Here is a 7,865-nt window from a genome sequence, read left to right on the forward strand (position 1 = left end):
GCAGTATATAATAAACTAGCTAGGACATCACTGTGGGTAATACATATAAAGCTAAAACAAAAATCAGAAAGGGGTTGAGGATTGCATTTTGCTCCAGGTACATCTATTTCCGAAAACTTTTTGTTTATTAATTCAACGTCCACCTCAGACTCTGTCTGCTATTAACATTTTCCAATAACTACAAACTCGTTGAACTTGTTGTTTTGTTGTTGGTTAAAATCTATACTTGACAATCTACATGACAAGGATGATAAATACGTGACCATTCACAACCGAAAATGCAGTTTTTAAATCTATATAGCTTATATTTTGTAATATCCACACGTAAAATAGTTGATTTTGCTGTCAAAGGCTAAGTCGTATTTTAAAAATATTGAGTCTTGTCTGGAGAAGGCTGGTACAGAAACCTGGTCATAATGTATAATTTAGCTGGGGTTACTGATAAAGAATAAGTCAAGTAATGTATCAAAGTAGTTGCTATAGTGCGTTAAGATCATTTCGTTTAGGAAAAACTGACCTAGGTACTTAAAGTTATCCTTGAGAAGGCTTTCTGACAATAGTCACTTGTCTGTTTAAGTATCATTTAACACTTTAGTCTAACATTCACATTATATTTGTTTTGCATGACCAATACGATCAGACCGATAAACATTAAAGCCTTCACAAACAATAGACGAATCACATGTATCATGAAGAAACCACGTCTCAGAAACACAAATCACATCAACATTAAACTGGGTGAAAAGGAATCTAAACTCATAAATTTTCTTTAACACACTTTGTGCACTTAAATGAACGATTTAGAGACCATTTTTGTAACTACTTATAGTTCTTATCATGTGTCTTAAATTTATTTTTTAGAAAACCTTATTTAAAATAAGATTGTATTTATACACACGATACTGTCCGATTGTGAAATGTTCTTCGTTCTTGTCGATAGAGAGAAATTTTTCAAGTGTTGGCGTTCCTTCTTGGATGTTTGGTTGGTTTAATACTTTTATTATATATTTGCTTTGCTTTTATAGTATTCTTGATGTTTATAAATTGAGTCCACTTTTGAAGGGGAGCCTGCATTAGAAGCTTAAAAATCTATTTTTTTTAATAAATATGTACTCAAACTATCCAAAAAAAGTTTAGGAAGATGTAATTACCCCAATTTTTACACAATCTAAAGTGAGTGTTTTAAATGTTTCTTAATTTGAGAAAACATTTCCTACTTTTAGCAAAGCAGAAATCGGCCTACCAGAACAAGCTTACACAGCACCCAAACAATCTCGCAAGGAAGCTAACACGGGTTTCGAACAGAACTCGTCTGCATCGAAACGATGCTGCCAGCCCAGCATAAATCATTAGGACCCATTAGTCGAAATTCAGTCTACATGACTTTAAGTTAAGTTATATTCTTAAGATTTGATATACTAACTGTTAGTCTCATAACAGAGGAGATTCAATAAATAAAGCATATATTATCAAAAAATAATCAACTTTTAGTTCAATTTTTGAGGTTTAACTAGAAGCTACACTTTTGAAAATATAGAATTTTTTGGTTTTTGTTTTTATCGAATGGAAATTGGGACCTCCATTTTTCCCGCCGCCAGACATGTGCAAATTATTTTCTTCCGGAAATTTTTAAGAAAAAATATAAGTTTTATTTTTAGATAGTTTATAATGTTAAACCTGTATTGAAAATATTATTAACATTATTATTATATTATTGAAAATACTATTTCGTTTTACTAAAACATTAGTGATCTTGGCTCGGGTCTAAATAAGACTGCCTTCTTCCATCTTAAATAAAATCCAACGAACCTCGGGCAGGAGCTTTTCTTTTTGAACTTTTAGAACTTAAATTTATGTTTAGATTAAAAGCTTAAGATGAAACTGTAGCATCTCATTGTGAAATTAAATTATGCTGACCGAAGCAATTTGGCGGACGCTTGGTACGCAAAAGGCGCAATTCATTGGACTTCGAACGGAAGCTGATATTTACTTTAATTCTGACTTGTTTATTTTAGCTGGGAAACCGAGATCGGACCTCGGACCTCAAAGCCAAAGGCAAAGACAAAGGCGAATGAAGAGATTGAATTTATTGTTTATAAAAGCCATAAACAGACTGGCTTCACGGGTTGGTTTTTTTGTTTATTTTAGCTGGGGAACCAAGATCGGACCTCAGACCACAAAGCCAAAGGCGACTGCAGAGATTGAAATTATTGTTTATAAAAGCCATAAGTGACCTGGTTTCAGTGGTTGGATAACTCTCCCCCTTCTAAAATGGATCGTCCCGATTCAATATGTAATTCATTTAATTGATCTCTTAATTCTGTTTTAAAAAATTTCTTGGTTTTTCTGGTTCTGGCCGTTGTTTTTTGTTTACAAAGAATATAGCATTTTTGTATTTTATATTAAGTAGAAAAATCAAATATAGAATGATTTAAATTAATAATATAAAGGTAAGTTATATATGTATTAGTATTATTAATTTTAGGGATTTAAGGTACTTAAAATTTTTATATTATCTAAAGAGAGTTCCGAGTTATTTCATAATTTTTGAAGTAGTTCGTAGTTAAGTAGTCAAGAATTTTGTTTTCCAAATTGGTATATAAGATATTATTAATTTTGGTTGTGTTGTACCATTAAATTTTATTAAATATAACCCATTTAAATGGGAGTTGTTAACAACATAGTTACCATTTATAAGAATGGCGCCATCTTGTACAATGTCTATTTTTTATTTTTTTCTCTTATTTTTTTACAAGTTGATTACTATTTTATTAGGTTAAATTTCCTTAACTACTTGCTTTTTATATCTAGTTTTAAGTTTATTTCCTTCCCCGTATTTCTATTCATAAACTACTTGTCCTACATGATATTGTTTTTCTTATCATTATGTGTTTCTAACATTTTCTCTTGTGTATTTTTTAAATTTTGAGGAATGTATGGTAAAGGGTTTTTGGTTCCTTGATGAATCAATGCTCTGATTATATTCTTGAGCGGCTCTAAGTACTATTTCGGAATAATCGGTTAAATTAAATTCTTCTTTGATTCATCGAGCTAATTCTGTTAATGTAGAATGTGCCCTTTCAACTTGACCGTTTGAGGTACTGTGCCTCGGGTTTGCGTAATGTAAAGTTAATACGCACTTTTGTGCAAAAGCTTTAAATTGTGGCGACGTGAAGCTCCGTTCATTATCGGTCATTATTACTTTGGATTGTGGAAATCGTTGAAGTAACTCCATTACATTGTTTTCGATATTTAATTTATTTTGGATTTCTTTTGCTACTAAAAATTTTGAATAGGCGTCAATGCAAGTTATGAAAGTGAGACTTTGCGCGTAGTAGATGTCAATGTGTAAATTTTCTTTACTTGGGATTGGGGCTTCTTCAATATGAATTATAATTGGATTTCTGTTATATTTGTTTTCATTGCAAATTGTACATTTTTTTAAATATTCTTTTAATTTTGTGAGTAAATATGGCCAATAAAACAAACTATTGGTTTGTTTGTAATGTAAGTCCCCTGTGTGCTCTACAACGTGTTTCTTCGATTATAAGTGCTCTGTCTTCAGAATTTTCCACATCTTGGAATAATATTCTTGTGTCCTCTAAAGTGAAATGATTACCTACTGTTATATTAGGGGAATGTATTCCCTTAAGATTGATATCAAATTTTCGGGAGTGTCAAATTCTACTACTCTCTGCTGAATGCTAAGGGTTTTGATTTGAGACCGATTCGTTACTGTCAGTTAAATTGTTAATCTGAATCCTTGATAAGGCGTCTGCAAATACATTAGTTGTACCTGGTTTATAAATGATTTTTCGAGGGAAAATTTATATGAAGGAATACCAGCGTTTCATTTCTATATTAGGATTTTTATCAGAGATTGCGAAATCGGGTTGTATTTCATTTCCAAACACTCCGTATGAGTAATTTCGTAGATTTTTAAGAGACCATACTATAGCTAAAAGTCCTTTCTTATAAGTTGCATAAACTTGTTCTGTTTTAGATAAGGTTTTTGAAATAAAAGTAATTGGTTTACCTTCTTGAGATACCACCTTGAGATACTGCACCAATTGCGACGTCCAAAGCGTCGGTGGTCAAGGTACATTTTTTTATTATAGTCTGGTTGAACTAGTTCAGCTCGTTAAAATTTTTAATAGCTGGGTTATTCTTTTTGAAATTTTGCCATTATGACCTCCAAGATATTATGTTAGAGGTTTGGCTGTAAAGGCGTTTTTTAAAACAAATTTTCTATAATAGCCCGTAAGGCTTAAGAAAGTTCTTACTTCGCGAATATTTGTTGGAAGCGTAAATTTAATAATTGTGTCCATTTTTTCTGTGTCTGTCCTACTGACATACGATGTATCCTAGAAAACTGCTTTCGCGTTTAAAAAACTTTGATTTTTTTAAAAGATGTTTTCATATTTGCCCTTAATAATATATTTATAATTTTGTTTAAGTCTTCTTAAATGCTGTTCAATCGAATTTGAGAATATTATAATGACGTCCAAATGCTTTTAAATGCTCTTTTTCAATATAGTGAATTAGTTTTTCTTTAAGTCCTTCTAATTGATCTATATCTATATTATTAATTTGTTTTTTGTCGGATAACTCAATGACGGCGGGCTTGAAATTTTACATTTTAAACGATAAAATTTATTTATTACAAATTTATTTGATTTTTGCGGTATTTTCTACGTCGGCACTCTCAGGATTTTTAAGTCCCAAGATATTTTTGTTTTTATTGACGGACGGCGTTCTCAGGATTTTCTAATCCCAAGCTTTTCTCACTATTTCCCACAAAGATTGAATCAATATCCTTACTACTTTCATCTTCAAAATATTTTTTATAATAAATTCTTATAACGGAATAATATTATTTATTTCTTCAATTAAACCTATTTAATTTTTTTCCTTATTATTATAATATTTTAACTTATCTGTTTTCCCATTATATTCCAAGACTCCCTTTGCTTATTATAGCTCAAATTTTTCTTAGTAAATTGAATCCAATTAGAAGATCAGACTCTAATCCTTCTATTTCATAAAATAATTGTAGTGTTAAAAATATATTTATAATATGGTAATACTTGAATTGAATACCTCTAAACTGTAGTTACCTTTTTAAATATTAATAATTCATTTTTATTTTCATAAATTCCCTTTTTTGTATAACAAACTTTATCTAATATCTTTAACTGCTTCTTGGTTTGTCTGTCTATCCTACTTAAAAAAGGCATTCCCCTATAGGGGTTTCGTCAAAAAAATGACTTCATTAACATTATTTAATCTAGTTACTTTATTTACTGGCTGATTTACATTTCTATTTGTATTTCCTTTTTGAGCTTGAGTTTGCTCTCTATTTTGATTTGGAAGATAGTAATTTGAACGATTATTATTTGGATAAAAATTATTACTATATCTTCCTCGATTATTATTTGCCTGCCAATTATTATTCGCCTGCCAATTGTTGTAAAGTTTATTCTGAAGTTGAATCGATGGATCAACATCCATTGACTCGACAGCTCGTTACTTTTAAATGTTATTTTGAATCGATGGATCAACATCCATTGGCCCGACAGCTTGATGCTTTTGAATGTTATTTTGGTAATTGTTTTGCCAAAAAATTTCCCTTTTGTGGTTAGTTATAATTTTGGTTATTACCCCAATGATTGCCCGTTTTACTATTATTATTATTTTTTCGTACCTGATCAAATTGTAAGTTGTTTCCCTGATATTTATTTTTATTTTTAAGTCCATTAAACCTGTTTGCAAATTGAGCATGGAAATTGTTTGATTCTAATTCCTGGACCTTTGCCAAAGCATTGGGCAAGTCTGGTGGATTTATTGAGAAAAGAGTTTCTGAGATAAATTCATTTAATCCGGAAATAAATATTCTTAGAGAAATGCTTCTTAATTTTTTGTTTGTTTCCTTGGTAGTTATGCTGTTCTTTCCGTATGTCAATATGGTTTTGTTTATTTGTAATTTCATTTTATTTTCATCATTTTTCAACATCGTTATAGTATTCAGTAACTGTCATTCGTCCCTACCTGAGAATACTTAGTTCTGACTTTAGAATATGTATTGGTCTAGAGTATGTATTATCGTTATATATAAAATCCAATCTAGATAAGATTGATTAAAAGTTTAAACCGGTGCCATGATTGGTAAGAGCATAATGGGCAGCTCCCATAATTTTATTTTGTAAAATTGTTAAAGCGATAAAGTATTGTTCACTTTGAATTTTATAAAGACTCATAACATATTGTGTTGCTTCCCCGGCGAACTTTAATAAAGATTTTACCACTTCAAGTGTTGTATCGCACTTTATAACTGGTCGATTGTTTGTATTTTATAATCCTCCACAATGTTTGCATCTGAGGCTAATCTTCCATCTAAACCTTCTATTTTCCTGCTCACTTCATTCAACTTAACATTTATTAATCTATTAATTGATTCCACTTTTTGGCCGCCAGCTGTGGCTTTACTTCCTGCAGAGAAATTTTATGGTGAACCTCCGGTTGCCATTTTTATTTTTAATGTGCGACAGCTATTTATTAAATCGTCTAGATTGTTTATCGATATATGTTTTAATTCGCGAATCTATCCTATTATTTTTTTTTTCAATTATATTTATTTCTCTATTTCCTAAACCTAAATAAAATTTGTTTTATTTATTTTAAATTAACTCCTTACGAATCTGGCCCGATGGGGTCTTTCTTCTGTTAAGTTCTGGGTTGGTCTTCCTTCCTTAGTTTGTTTGATTGTTGTCGTGTTGATTTTGACGAGGGAACACCCTTCAGCCTTTCCTTCCTTCCTAAGATTTTTTTTTATTTGTTATTGTGTTGATGTTTTTATAATTTATTCGAAGATTTTCTTAACTTACTATGTTGTTTTTTGTTAAATTTTTCTATTGTTTGACTCTCTTTCAGTTTTCTTTTTTATTTATTTCTTTCACCTTATATTTTGTTTGGTTTTGATTTTTTGTTAATAATAAATCTTTCGGTCCACCTTTAATATATTTCCGGGTTTAAATGGATCTACATTTATTGATTTCCATTTAAGTTTTGAATAAAGATCACTGTCACAATGTTAGATGTCGTCGATTGGTGATTTAATTTTTCACTAGAAATGATGAGTTATTGGCCGCGCGAGCACCGTTTATTTTTAATTTGTTTTTCATTAAATAATTATTAGGAACATTTTATAACGCTCGCCCACGCTGGGCGCCAGACCTCAAAGCCAAAGGCAAAGACAAAGGCGAATGCAGCGATTGAAATTATTGTTTATAAAAGCCAGCGGCCTTGTTTCACGGGTTGGATAACTTCCCCACTTGATGCGCCTTGGCAAAATGCTTTACAGGCTTATTATTACATATATTTAATTAAAACTAGGCAGAGCACTATAGTTGAGTGCCTCGACTGTCAGATACCCGTTACTCAGTTTAAGGAAGCAAAAGGATAATGAAGATATTTAAAAGCGATATTTTAGGGCGCCATATATCGGCTTTTTCAGTAGATGTTATGTGGGCGGCACACAGATTTAAGCTTTTTGGCCATTGGGTGATAAAGAGGGAGTGGCAGCTTTTTTTGTGCGTCGATAGGTATTGATGAGACAAATACATTTCAGTAAAAATTTGAACTGAAAATTAAACTGTAGGCGTGCATTGATGGGCGTTAGAATACTGTTGAAATATATAACAATAAAGATATGCAGAATGAACGCCCCACCGTGAAACCAAACGCCACAGAGCAATGGCCACGATCAACAAAGCAACAGCAAGAGAACTGTTGGGAGAGTGGTGTACGGCTATGTTGGAAGGGGAGGGCAAAATGTAAAATGTTTTTAAGTTATTTGTCATGTTCAA

Source organism: Drosophila biarmipes, unplaced genomic scaffold (assembly GCF_025231255.1).
Source record: "Drosophila biarmipes strain raj3 unplaced genomic scaffold, RU_DBia_V1.1 ptg000009l, whole genome shotgun sequence".
NCBI classification, from domain to species: Eukaryota; Metazoa; Arthropoda; class Insecta; order Diptera; family Drosophilidae; genus Drosophila; species Drosophila biarmipes.